Source organism: Pogona vitticeps, chromosome 2, assembly GCF_051106095.1.
Source record: "Pogona vitticeps strain Pit_001003342236 chromosome 2, PviZW2.1, whole genome shotgun sequence".
In the NCBI taxonomy this organism is placed as follows: domain Eukaryota; kingdom Metazoa; phylum Chordata; class Lepidosauria; order Squamata; family Agamidae; genus Pogona; species Pogona vitticeps.
Genome location: NC_135784.1, coordinates 137,661,716 through 137,676,823, shown reverse-complemented (window position 1 = coordinate 137,676,823; position 15,108 = coordinate 137,661,716). Strand labels below are relative to the sequence as shown.

General features: G+C 41.9%; 1 long non-coding RNA gene across 2 annotated transcripts; it reads right to left on the bottom strand.

The window, feature by feature from the left end:
• Nucleotides 1–2,143: 2,143 nt before the first annotated feature.
• On the bottom strand, nt 2,144–14,817 carry LOC140704154 (uncharacterized). 2 transcript variants are annotated; one of them, XR_013541011.1, is made up of 4 exons: nt 14,709–14,817; nt 4,775–4,911; nt 3,733–3,773; nt 2,144–2,269 (listed from the first exon to the last, which is right to left on the bottom strand). It is a non-coding gene; the product is annotated as an uncharacterized LOC140704154 (long non-coding RNA). The 2 variants fall into 2 exon arrangements; XR_012083280.2 differs by lacking the exons at nt 2,144–2,269; nt 14,709–14,817 and adding an exon at nt 2,444–2,580 and having other exon boundaries at nt 4,775–4,894.
• Between the last annotated feature and the right edge of the window lie 291 nt (nt 14,818–15,108).

Below are 15,108 nucleotides of genomic sequence, written 5' to 3'. Positions count from 1 at the left end.
ATATTCAAGAAATTAGGAAAGACAGAATTATACAAAGCTGCTTTCAATCGCTTATTCCTTGGATGTTGTTGATATTAATTTTTAATTATTTACTTCTTCTTTTTTCGTTTTAGTTCCAGACCGGTGAACCACCATATTGATTGTATTGTTATATGAACTTGTGTGGGGTTCTGAGTTTTAATTTGTAAACTGCCCTGAGCAGTGTTTCAACTAAAGGGGGTTGAATGAATGAATGAATGAATGAATGAATGAATGAATGAATGAATGAATGAATGAATGAATGAATGAATGAATGAATGAATGAATCTATGAATGAATGAATACTGGATGGTTTCCATGGCCAGAGTCTACAGCAGGGGGACCAGAGACAAACTGTTCCTGACATCACCACCCATCCTGTATCTGTTTTTCTCCATTGCTTTGGACATAAGGTGTATGTATGTGCTGTCAAGTCCAACCTGACATAGTGACCCTCCAGGGTTTTCCAGGTAGAGAATACATAGAAGTGGTTTATCACTCCCTTTTTCTGAGGGCACTCTGGGATTGTGCAGCTTGCCTAAGGCCACATAAGGCTGGCTCTTCTCTCAGGAAGGGGAACTGAACTCCCTAAACCACTGAGCTATCCAGCTGCAAATTATTAGGCTAAAGAAGAAGATTAGTCATGTACAGGACTGGCCTGTACAGCTTTTTTTTTCCCCTTCTAAAATCTTCTTCACAGCACTTTTGTTGATTTCCTATTTACCTGTTTTGTTTGTTTGCTTGTTTTTTGGTCACAACATGGTTGTTACAGGCCTTGGAAGCATCCATTTCAGGAATAAACAAACGTTGGGCTTGCTTTCCAACCTGCACCCGCACCCACAGAGGCTGGCAAATCCAGGCAGCCTCACAGAGTAGACTGTCAACAGCCAAGAGGGGCTAGCTCAAGTGAACAAGCCACTGACCAAACTCTTCCAGGTACTTCACCTTGAATCTGCAGGAGTAACCAATGCTGCTCCTGGCACAGGTTTTGATATGTCACTCAAGCAGAGTCCTTCACTCTGGATGCCATCACAGTGTGAGATTTTAAATGGTCTCTAAGTCATTTGTATCAGGTTTATCCCATTTCATCACCATTGTTCCAACCAATTCGTACCCAGCCATTCCTGTAAAAGTCATTTATTGAATCCTCTTAGAAGCTGCCTGTACCTACCCTTGTCAAAACATCCAGCCACAATGAATCCCATTGGTTCACTGTATGTTGCCTGAAGAAATCCAGTATCCTGAACCTACAGCCAATCAGATTCTTTAGGTGAGCCACATTTAGTAATGTGGGACAGCAGGGATGACAGAATCGTTCCTTTCTCTCAATTGTCTTGTACCACACATAGATTTGTACCACCTAGGAACAGATCACATTTTGGACTGCTTATGGAGTGGTCCAGTGCAATATATTTTTCAGTAATAACACAACATACCGGGCAGTGCGCTTCAGCCTGATACCGATCCGTACTCAAGTAGGGCTGCTACTTTGGGGGGCTAGGCCGCAGCAATTCCCTAGCAGACAAAAGGACACATACTCAGGAATTTGGGGAGGCTCCATTTCTAAACTGTAGTTGCTAACTTTTATGTATAGGTACAACTTTTAAGTATTATTTTAAAAGAAATTTGATGTTTCTCACCACAGTGAAAAAGACAATGACCAGGCACTGTTGATGGCCCCTGCTCTCTCCCCGCCCCCCCCCCAAGTTCTGTTGTTGTTGTTGAACCATAAGAAGACAGACAGGACACAGCTTTTCAAACAGAGGATACTTCCAAATAGAGGAATGTCTTCTGACACGCCTTGAAATAGAGAATTTCCCTTCATAAAGTAGATTCCACAACTGCCCTAATAAAATCAAAGAGAAGACCCACCTTGGAAGCATATCTTCTATTTTAGCAGAGCTGTCTTATGGGGAACTGGCAAACTGACTATATTTCCTCACTGAGTGGTGTGTGTGTGGTTTTTTTCCTTTTTGCACACACACACTCTCTCTTCACCCCCCTTTCCCCTCTCTCTACCTTTGAACGTCTGCCTCCCATCACTCTGGCTGAATAATATGCTTCCAATTTGCATTCCGCCTGTGAGATTTTGATCTAAATACTTTGATGAAATGAAGCCAACGCGTTGGAGTGCAGAGCTTTAGTCAGCTTCTCATTGTTGCCATTGTTTTCATACCCAACCCTCAGTCACGCAAACTGTCTGACCAGGAACGTCACCACAATCCCATGAATGATCCCAATCACCAGGGAGCTGGAAAAGAAAGAAAAAAACTGTAAATGGAACCTTTCCAAGATCTCCACCAAACAGCAGATTTCTTTAGATTTCCCTCCTCCCCTTCTGCTGCACACAAATTCCCAAAAATATACTCTATCAGTATATACGCACAAAGGTTCCTCCACTACTTACTACTCATTTCTCTCTCTCTCTCTCTCTCTCTCTAAGTTTTTCGCACGTATATTTCCATATATGTCTTCACACTTATTCTCCTCCATCTTATATATAAACCATTGTTCCACTAAATTATGTATTGCAGTCAGCATCTTCTGCCAGACTGTCATAACCTGGAACAAAATAAAAGGACAGTGAGTGATCTCACTTTCCCCCTCCCTCTCCAAATCCTTCTCCCAGTGTCCATTTGCATTTAACACAAAAGCTGCCCACTGCATCCATGCCACAGTTGCCTCTCCATCAAATTTCCTACAGTGCCCTCTGCTGGCTAAAGGGAGATCCTTGTTCCTTGGATGGCACACAGATCACTAACCATCCACAATGTAATTTCCATTTTCTCAGCACTTTCTGGACTTGGGCGATCCTGCCATCAGATTAGGCCCCACATTATTCTGTTACAAATCTGTCCTCCTTTTGTTACTACTGTCATTGAAATCATGGGTGCAAAGAGGGAAATCCCATCTCTTGTATTACCCAGGAGAACATTCGAGGGGAGATGGCCGGCCATTGTTTTGTTATGCTGCTCTTCTGCCACCAGCAGTAGAAGATGGCAGAGACAAGCAATGTCCAAATAATCCCTGACACTATGTGTGAGTGCCTGGCTGCTTTCACAACATACTGAGTCTGTCCAACTGGGCTTTTTACACGTATGACTGCTGACTCGGATTCTGTTTGAGTTTGTCACTTTGCCTGTTCTTCCTAGCTTAAATTCCCGGGTTGTTTCGGCAATGGGTTGCATACCACAAGAAATTCAGCTGCAGCCTTTTCCAGTAGAAACAATTCTAGGGATGGGAAGATCTGTCAATTTTTCTTTTCTTTCTCCTGCAGAGTTCTTAAGCCTTAAATTCTTTTCCTCCTTGAATGAGGAGGAGATTGTAAAATTTTGTAAAATTCTTTTAAAAGAAACTCAAACAGAAGTTGCCTTGCCCATCCATACTGTCGGAGGCAACAGTGTCCCAATGTGGAGGGGGGCGATCATGTGTCACCTGCCTGCCATGGACCAATTAAAGATGAAGAATCTCTCTCTGAGAACAGAGATAAGAAACCCAGTTCATGGCATGGCTGAATACAAAGGGATTTGACAACCCAGGCACTTAAGTGTTAAGCACTCAAGGCCCTCTGCCCAGATGGATGAATCTGTCAGTGTCTGTTTCCCCATATTTAAATTATTGTAATCTCAACTTGTTTTCATCTCCAGCAAGAAGAAATGTGTGAAGGTTGGTACATGCTTGTCAGTAACAAACTGAAATCAAATTCTCACCCACCCCTGCCACCTTCTTCGCTCCTTTCCTTTCATCACCCCCTGCTGGATGAGAAAGAGGACAAAGATTAATATAATCTAGAAAAGCTGGTGGAGAAAAAAAATGAAAACATGATGACAGTTTCCTTTGGGTTGAAAAAATTCTCTCTGAATTCCTTGTTCTCCTCAATTTAGGTTGATTTGACATGGAAGAAAATCATAACAAGGCATTTTAAAGTCCTGTGAAATCCCTCGTCTCCAGCTGAAAGTGAAATAAGGAAGTTTTCTTTTTCTCAGAGTATTCGTAAATTGCACAAAGCTGGAATATCTCATAGTGTTTAAAGTGACTGGATGTAGAGCTGAGGGCTAAGAGTTCAAATCCAGCAAAGATCAGCTGAAGGTTTACATGCCTTATCACTTGAACGGCCATGTATTCTGGAGGGTCCCAGAGCACCACTAGAACAAAGGACCAGTAAATCACTCCTGAGTATCATACATAGAAAACCAGGTGAGGGTAGCTATAAGTCAAAAATGACGTGATGGTCCATAATCATAAATTTCCACAAAATAAATCTGTGTAAGATTAGAGTCCTTTTCCTTGAAAAGCAAAGCACAAAAAGAGAGCTGGTTTTTTAAGGAAGATACAAGCAACCCATCCAGTGCTTCAAATTCTTAAGCAAGGCCATAATTCTGGTCATAGTTCTAGGTCATTCCACCCCAGTTATGATTCTGCATCCTACTTTTGGGCAATGCGTTCAATTTGTGTGAACTGTGCAGTTTTTGCACAAAAATGAGAAATCTGTGCCAAGCATTTTTTCACCAATGCAAAACTCTGCTAAAAGCATCACAAAATCTCTCACTATCCTTAGCAGTGAGTTGAAAAACATTACAGTTCCTCATTGTTGCTCATGAGGATGAGACCAGAGAGGACTCATAGCCTTACAATTTTCACACATATATATCAGGCTAGAACCTCACTGCAATGCAGTTACACTGAGAATTAGAGAATTATGGATCCTTTTTCTTTCTGCTTCCAGATATAGACTAGAATCGAAATTATGACCCACAGCTTAATGCAAATGGACAACAGAGGCTAGCTGTTCAGGGTTTGTCCCGCAGGCAGGAGGCAGATTTGCTCCAAACACATGGGCTTTCTTCATCATCATCTTCTTCTTCTTCTTCTTCTTTGGTACCATGGTCTTTGCTATGAAGATAAACAGTTGAGTCACAACAGTGCGCACATGTCTGCAATTCTACAAACTAAAAACAACAAGAAAATACAATCATTTTTAAAATGTTAATTACTTGAAATATTGATAGCATGTGGACCAAGCAGGAGGGGGTCACCTCTAGATTTAGGCTTCCGCTACTCAGTCCATGAAGTATATATGAGAATATTGAGAATCCCCCCCCCCAAATAATTCCTCCTCCTGATAGGGGCCCCTGGGAAGGGGGGAGACAGCCTACCGGTTGAGAATACTAGGTCTTTAGTTGTTCATGGGAAATGTTGCTGTGGGTAGAAGGAGCAGCTCCACCTTATTCTCAGGAGACATAAGGAATCTCAAAGCCTCGTTTGTCCAAGAAGGAACTTGATTAGAAGTAAGAGCATTTGTTCCCAGCTCCTGGGAAGCATGTGAGCTGTCACCCTCAGTGCCCATTTTGGGGCTGTCTGTTGCATTCAATCACCAGGATCCCATCTGAAATGGCATGTTAATGAAAGACCATAATATAGCCCTGCCTTTGTGGCAGTAACTGAGAGGTTCATTAAAGTCTAAAAACAGGAGCTGAGCTTCGAGTGACATGACAGAGAAAGAAAGGACAGGAAATCCAGAGGGAGGGCAAGGGCGGGAAGAGAAAAGAGAGCTGAATTTTTCTCTGCATAGCCAGGAATCTCCAGTCCTCACAGGAAGAATCTTTGGTTGTCATCTGTGGAGGTTTTCACCTTCAGACTCCCTCCCCCCCTCCCCCTCCCCTTCCCCACAGCCAACCCCCCACCATGCCACTCTGCCAGCTGCCTGGCTTCAAGAGAAGTGGAAGATTCAAGTGACAGTGAGAGGAAAGGGTGGCGGTGGTGGAGACAACTGGGAAAAGGTTTAGGAGAGGAGCCAATTCAACAGCACTGCCAGCTCCTTGGGGGCATGGAGGATCTCAGCCGCAGCGACACCTTCAGAGCTTGCTCCTTCGTTCTGACAAGGTGTCCCTTCCTCTGAGGCAAAAGAATCAGAGGCCTCCCAGAACGGGAGCTAAGCCAGGTATCTCCAACAACTTGGCAAGCAGGAATGCAGGTTCGCCCTGTTCTCTGTGTTGTCATCAAGAGGCACAGAGGTTTGCTACCAAATCAGGCGGCAATTGTTATCTAAAGGCAGGGAGAAATGGGGTGTGTTCGTTGCACCTGGAGCAGCGAGGGAAGTCTGTTAAGCAGGTCACAGTGACCACAAAACTGAGAAGAGACATTAGTCACACATTAGCTTCTCCCTAACATAATGACCGGCATAATCGCCTGCTACAGGCAGCAGCCCATCAGACTGTAATACGAGTGTAAGAGCCATTAACCATCTCTGCTGCCATCTTCTCCCTCTGGAGCAATCATTCCCAGATTGTGTGTCCTGAACAATAAACAGATCCAATCAGGAACAGTCCCTCCAAGTCCAAAAGGTCCATAATTTGTGACCATGGTTCCACCATAGGAAGAAGAAGGTTCCTGATGTACCTCTATGTGACTGGTTGTTCTGTCATGGCCTCTCTTCCAGGGAATAACTTTGCTGCAGTGGTGAGACAGTGAGGGGAAACCAAGAATCACAGACTAGGGTGGGGGTGAGGGGGTGAAGAAGTTTAACTTGTGTATGACATACACGCTTCCAAGACACAAGCTGTTCTCAATCCTTGTATACCATTTATATTTCTAGTTCAAACAATCTCTCTCTCTCTCTCTCTCTCTCTCTCTCTCTCTATCTATCTATCTATCTATCTATCTATCTATCTATCCGAAGCCTCCAGGAACAGCTTTTAAACAAGCTATAGGGTTCTCCTGCTGTCCTTATCAGTAAAACCGATAAACAAACAAAAATAACAAAAACATATTTTTATACATGGAAGTGAACCTCTGGCAATTCCTGATTTTGCACCCTCTTCCTATTGTTCAAAAATACTAGGCACAGTCAATCAAAATTATAAAAACATTTACTCGTATTATATAACAGATACAAGTTTTAACAAAAAACCTAAGTATCAGTTAAATATCAGCACAGTCTGTATGCTATTCCTAATATTGCCGGTTTTTGTAGCTCTGATGGTGTTATTTCTGAGAACTGCAACTGCTTATAATACTGTGTGAAATTTCTTGATATTGTTCTCAAAGCCCCAATGACAATGGGGACCACTGAAGTGTGTTTCATCCACAAGTGAGATATTTCGATTGCCAGGTCTGTCCTTTGTTAGTTTTTCCCATTCTTTATCTTCAACTCTGGCATCCCCTGGAATTGCAATGTCAACGATCCAGACATTTCCTCATTCTATTACTACTATGTCTGGTATCTGGTATCGTTGTTGTTGTTGTTGTTGTTGTTGTTGTTGTTGTTGTTGTTGTCGTTGTCGTTGTCGTTGTCGTTGTCGTTGTCGTTGTCGTTGTTGTTGTTGTTGTTGTTGTTGTTAGCATTAGAATTTTTGTCAACCAGTAACCCTCCCACCCCAAGGATCTCAGAGCAAAAAAGAAATTGGTCCTTTAGCCCACTGAAGTTGTCCAACTATCATTTAGGTAGAATTACAAGATCTCTCACTTGAGTGGAGAAAACAGATAAAAGCAAAAAAGTCCCCTGCTGATCCTACTGCCCAAGTGCTGCTCACTGTGGATAGGTAGCTTCAAAGTCCTCGATCTTCCTTTTCCTGGTTTATTATCTTCCAATTAGACTTGAAAAGAACAGCCCTTCAGACAAGAGGGCACCTTCAAAGAGACAACTGCCCTCAGGAAGCCCTTCAAATAAAGGACTGGATAAGAACACGTGGATGCCCTACTTCCATCTCTGGTTCCCACATCTATAGGAAATACCAAGAAAGCACACAGTATAGAGCTGTGTCTACCAGATGGTGTGTGAAGCAACAATCAGTTTCGTTCTTCTACACCTTAAATTCAAAGTCATTCATGCCTTCCTTCTCCTCGTTGGCTCAGGTTTCAAAATGTTTGCATTTTCCCTAGCTGATGATGGCCAGATTTAGCCTGATGGTGTCTTTAATCCAGGACTCAGAAGGAGTGCTTCTTCCTGGGGTTCACGTCCATCACAGCTTGAACCTTTCTGCCTCTAATACTTGGCACATCAACAACCCACCAGCAACGAGAGTGGTGACAAGGTCACAGCGCCACTTCAGAGTGTGTCAGTATATTTATTTTACTCTCTAGTGAGCTAACAGCTCTTGTCAGGAGCTGTTTGTAAAGGCGTGATGATAGCTATCATATCTTGTTAGGGGTGCTAATCTTATCCTATTCTGCTCCTTTCTTGGTCTGCCCTCCATTATCCATTTATCCTTTTCCTCACATTGATTACTCTCTGCTCCCCAAATTAATTTGTCCCTTAACATTCCATAAGACCAGATAGAAAGAAAAGCTACACATAACTGGCCGAAGACATTTTGCAGCTCAAGGCAAAACAGGGAAAGCCTCCCTCCTCTGCTGGATTCACATACCTGAAGGCAGCCAAATTATGTTGGTAGCCGAGACAGAAAAGCTTACAAGTGCCCATCCCTCTTCCTGGTGGAAAAATAAAATCCTAATAAATTAAAATAACTAACAATTTGTTCTCATGACAGCCAAAATCTTGGCATGGTGGCCACCTCACTCTTCCTAATAGTAGGAACAGCCTGGGAGCTAGTTACTAATAATTCTCATTGCAGTGTAGTGTGGCTTTTCTAGTTCCTGGAAGAGATGTAATATAGAGGATGTGGCCTAGAGACAGTGTAAACATATCGACTTGGCTCCATTCATGTGCTGAATGCTAGAATCTGTTAGCTGAATGGAATACTCCCATGCTTTTGTGAAGAAGATATGGGGCAAAGCAGTCCAGGTACCTGAAATGATTAGATGAAAGGGGGAAATTCTACAGACATAACATTAAGGGAGAAAGAGCTAGAAAGCATTAATGGGGCTTTTACCAAGAATTCGATCAGACCATGGAACTTTAGGCTTGACAATTGATATCTTAATGTTAGCCAACAGAAACAAGGAGATTAATTTATTGTTGTTAGCTGTGGCTGGTGGAATCATTTAATTCATTGATCTAGTATTAATTAATTTGTTAATGAGTTTGTTAGGTTTGGAGAAAAACAGTAGGGGTTTCAGGGAATGGTATGAGGCTTATTGTTACCCGCAACATACTTCCACTTAATCACCAGAGGAATTATCATGTCAAATAACCTTGACAGGGAAAATGGCCACATTTGTGGCCTCTTGGGCAAAAGGGCATAGTGATGATCAATGAGGTAAAACCTCATTAATGTTACATTGACAGTGTTAAATCAGGCTAAAACTTTAAGCTACCTCCATTGTGCTGAACAAAGCACATCTCAACTATTTAAATTGTGAGAAATTAAACCTTATAGGCAAAAAAAAAACCCTAACAAACTTGGTTGTCCCATCAAGAACATCTGGATTAACATAACTGGAGTGAAAAATAAAAGTAATATGGTAGTTGGAGTCTTTTACCAATCACCCAACACCACCCCCCAAAAAAGAGAGAGAGAGATGCAGGTGAAACCTTTGAAAAACAAATTGCAAGGATTTTGAAGAGACATAATGTAGTAATAATGGCAGATTTCAATTATCCTGACACTTGTTGGGAGATGAATTCTGACAAATATGGCCCTTCCAAGCAATCTCTGGCTTGTGGGGCTGATAATTTTCTCCCACAAAAAGTGGAGAAACTAGAGGAGTAGCTGTCCTTGACATGATTCTAACCAATAAAAATGATTTGGTGGAAGGAGTGGCAAGATGAGTAACTCTGGCGGAAAGTGAACATGTTCTACCGGAGTTCTTAATTTCAAAGGAAACAAAACCAGAGTGTAGCCATATATGTATGTTGGGTTTTAGGAAAGCCAATTTTAATAAATTCAGAACAATGATAAGTAAAGTTCCATGGCAGGAGGTCCTAACAAGAAAAAGAGTCCAAGACAGGTGGGAGACTCTTAAAAAGGAAATTCTAAAGGTACATCTATGAACAATTCCAAGAAAAAAAAAAGGTGGAAGACAGCAAAGAAGACCAAGAGGAGCTAAAACACATCACTGATGCTCTCTGGTCTGCTAAGCGGTGTGGAATCCAGTGCTCACCCATATGCAAGCATGTTCTTCCCACTCCTATTGCAGATGGTACGGAGCTAAGTGGAGCAATGCTCGAATTCAGTACAAGGCAGTATCCTTGTACTGCCATCATATCTGCTAGAGCTCAAGACATTTCACCTGCAATCCTGTCAGGTGCTTTGTTGAGAGTGCAGCCTTTCTCGTATACCTTCCAGCCCTAGACTGAAGCATGGATACAGTAAAGACGAAGAACCATCTTGCATGAAGGTGTCCAACGTCTACCTAACATTTATACAAATGCCCCTAAGTTTCCAAAGCATTAATTCAGTTCTCCATCACAAAAGAGCTTTCTATTCTTCCTGATGCATTTGCACTCAGTGAATCTAATACAGATAAAACATATTAAAGCCATTCTTCGAACAGATGTGTCCCGAAGTATCACTGAACAAAGAAAGAAGGGAAGCACAGGAGTGGGCATTGGAGGGTGAAGAAGATAAAAAGAGGATATAAAGGAAAGAGGGCACCATCCCAATTCATCTTGAAACAGGCCGTCTTGTAAACAATAATACAATTGCCAGCAGTTGTAGCACGCTCAGGCTGTGGCAGACAGGTGAGGGCACTTTTGAATTTGAGTAGCATAGAGGCATTGCAGTCATCTGCTTTCTGATTACCCATTTTGCTAGAAGATCTTACTGAGTATCAAGGCAGAAGTTTATCTCCCTGATGCTGAATTGGGGTAGAGTGGGGTTCAAGACATTGCATCCAAAGTTGCATTGTACACTTCCCTTTCATTCACCCAGGCAAGCAGCTCTTTGACAACATGGTGAGAAACATAAGGCACAGTCGTTCATTTCGAGAAACTGGAAGTGAACAAGATATTGGAAAACTTAGTGTCCTGTGATTATTATCATAGAATCTAACCTTCCTGTCAAGCCAGCGATGCTGCCCAGGGGTTCATCCTTTCCCATCCATGCTGAATGCCCAAATCCCTGCTTCTTATGAATCCTCATCAGAACATACTAACAAAAAAAAAGTGACTGCAGTGTTTCAAGAGGAAAATTTTTAAATCTTTAAATATTTATGCTTTATGTAAGAGTCTTCCAAGAGAGTCCAATTGCAGCTCAGCCAGAGAAACAAGAGAGTGCATCGTTTCCTCTTCTCCAGAGAGTGTCAAGTCCCAGCAAGTGTGAAAACCTGAATGCTCATATGCAGACTCTCAGCCAGAAAGGCTGACATGCAAAAGAATCCAGATCGGAACTAAATGTGGATGGACATGTTGGTCTGAAGGGGAACCATATATTTTCGGCCTTTTAGATCAGTGGTTCTTAACCTTGGGTTACTCAGGTGTTTTTGGACTGCAACTCCCAGAAGCCTTCACCACCAGCTGTGCTGGCTTGGGTTTCTGGAAGTTGCAGTTCAAAAACACCTGAGTAACCCAAGGTTAAGAACCACTGTTTTAGATAATTAATCTAATTGTCTAAACAGGTGGTTTTATAGCCATTGTTACTACCACAAGAACAGCAATAATTAGAAACACATAATAACGAGATAGTGGTAAGAAGCGTTGGGCTCTCCAGAGGTTCTAGATTTTAACACTCACAATCTTTTCCTATTGGCCATGCTGAGTAGGACATCTGGGGGGGGGGTGAAGTCCAAACCAGGACCAAAAGTTCCTCACCACTGTTCTAGACACTTCATTCTTGTTGTTCCAGATAGCTTTAAAATAAGATCATAGAGTTTAAGCCTGTGATCCAAAGCACAGCTATGTGTATTATGTGCGGTCAAGTTGGAAGCAAAGTAAAGCAATCCGAAAGGGCTTCCAAGGTAAGCAAGATATTTAAGGAATCGTTTTACCTGCCCCACCCCACCACCCACTCAGTGAGTTTCCATGACCAACTGGGAAATTGAATCAAGGTCTCCTGAATCCTAGTCCATCACTGTATCCAATACACCAAACTGGGTATATAATACTAATAATTGCATGTCATCAATTACACTTTTCCGGAGATATCTAAGTAGAAATGGTTGAACCATCTCTTCTTCTGGAAACATCACGGGGCTGTGCATTTTGCCCAAGGCTATATAGGCTGGCTTTCCTTCTGGGAGTCGTAGTGGTGAATCCAACACCCAAGCTCTGGCTCCACAGCCAGATAGCTAACTCAGTATTTCTTATTATATGGATCAGGGCTTCTGCATAAACAGAGCATCTTCCAAACTCTTCTGCTGTATCTCTATGCATATTACCCAGAAGTTTTCTGATCACAGTTTCTTTGTTGGGAACGTACAGTAGACTTTATATAAGTGGGGTCATTCATAACGCACTCCATGTGTCAAGGATAAGGATAAAGTAGCAGAACTGTGACGGGAAGAAAACTGGCTTGACATGTGCTATCACACTCACATGGTGGCTTCTCCAGTGCAATCGTTTTGTAGAACAAGGGTGAAAATTTGTGCTCTGTTTGAATAATAGACTTAGGAGAGAGAAAATTATATGATTTGCTTTATATGAGAGAAAAGGATGGAGAACATAACTGCATGGCAACCATTAAATTCAGCACATAAGGTACATTTGGTACATTTGGTAAATTTGGTACCTAAGAGACCATATAATACTAAGATCCTTTCCAGCCTTACAGTTTCGTGTCTGTAAGGAGCTACACATTATATTCTGAAATAACATAGCATCATTTATTCAAGCCAAATTTCAGGCTCTAGCCCATGTGATTTTAATGGCAATGCAGTGATGGCAATCATGGTGCATACCTGCCTCCTTGAAGTATTAATGACTCTCTCTCGCTCATCCATCCATCTTTCCAACCTGCGATGAAGTCATTCCTGTCCTAACAAGGTCTCCATTTCTTGTTAGGTATGTTGACAGGTTGGGTCACAGCTTTGATAAAGATACTTATCAAAGATGCGCACCAGGTGTGAAAACTGCTGTCACAGTGGATTAGCAGATGGCAATTCACCTCCTGACATTTCTCATGATTAGAGACTGGATGGTGTGTTGGATTGAGGCAGAGGTAGAGGTAAAGGATGAGAGCGGTGTTTTGGAGATGGAAAATAATTTAAACCACGGAAACTGAACAAGAAGAAAAACCTGATGGTATCTGGAATGTGGAAGAGCGACTAACAAATAGGACATGAAAATATGTAAGAGAAAGAAACAAACATTTAGATAAAATAGCTGTGGGATTTATTCACAAAATTCTAAATTAATCCCAGGTTAGTGGAGTAAGAAGGTCTTGAATGATGACAGGTAGTAAGGTGTATAAACAGAAACAAGCCGGAATTAAGATTGCCGGAAGAAATATCAACAACCTCCGATATGCAGATGATACCACTCTGATGGCAGAAAGTGAGGAGGAATTAAAGAACCTCATAATGAGGGTGAAAGAGGAGAGTGCAAAAATGGTCTGAAGCTCAACATAAAAAAAAAACTAAGATCATGGCCACTGGTCCCATCACCTCCTGGGAAATAGAAGGGGAAGATATGGAGGCAGTGACTGATTCTACTTTCTTGGGCTCCATGATCACTGCAGATGGAGACAGCAGCCACAAAATTAAAAGACACCTGCTTCTTGGGAGGAAAGCGATGACAAACCTAGACAGCATCTTAAAAAGCAGAGAGATCACCTTGCCGACAAAGGTCCGCATAATCAAAGCTATGGTTTTTCCAGGAGCGATGTATGGAAGTGAGAGCTGGACCATAAAACTGACCGCTGAAGAATTGATGCTTTTGAACTGTGGTGCTGGAGGAGACTCTTGAGAGTCCCCTGGACTGCAAGGAGAACAAACGAATCCACTCTGAAGGAAATCAACCCAGAGTGCTCACTGTAAGGACAGATCCTGAAGCTGAGGCTCCAATACTTTGGACACCTCATGAGAAGAGAAGACTCCCTGGAAAAGACCCTGATGTTAGGAAAGTGTGAAGGCAGGAGGAGAAGGGGACGACAAAGGATGAGATGGTTGGACAGTGTCATCGAAGCGACCAACATGAATTTGACCCAACTCCAGGAGGCAGTGGAAGACAGGAGGGCCTGGCGTGCTCTGGTCCATGGGGTCATGAAGAGTCGGATATGACTTAACGACTAAACAACAACAACAAAATCCCATTGAATATAATGTTGCTTATTTCCTGCTGCATACCATTTAGGATAGCAGTCCATGTAGTGAAAGTTAACACTATGTATTATGCTGCCATTGAAGCTGCAATCCTATATACTTTCAGCAGGGAGTAAGACCCACCAAACTCAGATGGGATTTGTTTCTGAGCAGACATTCACAGGATGGTGCTGCCAATTATCATTAAGTCTCATTACACCTTTTCATAAAACATTTCCTAGTTCATTTTACCTGGAAAGGCTTCTGGTCTGAGCAGAGGGATAGCCTCTGCGCTATGTAGGGATAGTGGGGATATTCCCCAGGCCAGAAGCCAGACTTAGTTTTTTATATCTCTCATGGCCAACAGTTCTGAGCTTCCTGTAAAGAAGAGTGTAACCTCTACCTCCTGATGGAGTTGCATGTCAACTGTTATTATTTACACAGACCTCCCTGCCCATGAAATTAAAGTGATAAAATCCTGTCAATTCACACAAATATAAGGTTCTATCAGGTAATTTCACCCAAGCCATGAATGCTCTCTACAAGATGACAATCTTTGACTAAATATTGATGGCTTTAATAGTTATGCTGCTTAGTCTGTTTTGAAAACTTACCAGGGTCAAGCTGACTTCCATTTTCATGGCACTTCATCAAATTGATTCATTTTCATTCTTCAGTCTAAACTGCCAGCTTAAATAATTGAGTAAAATGCTGTTTTGCCCTGGAATTTTGAAGAAGAAAAAACTAAACATATGCCAAAAAGAGCACATACAATTCATTTTGTTGTACAAAATGAACATTTTTCAAAAGTCAGTGCATAGTCAGGTATTTAATTTAATTTAATTTAATTTTGGGTGACAAATGGACTTGGTTTATTTTTTAAATTTCGAAAATTTGACACCTCTGTTTCCTCAACTTTCTTCTCAGAAAAAGACCAGCAGTTCTAACTTACAGTATATACTCAACTGAGTTCAGCGGAACTTTCTGCCATCTCTAGGATTGTAACAGACTGTA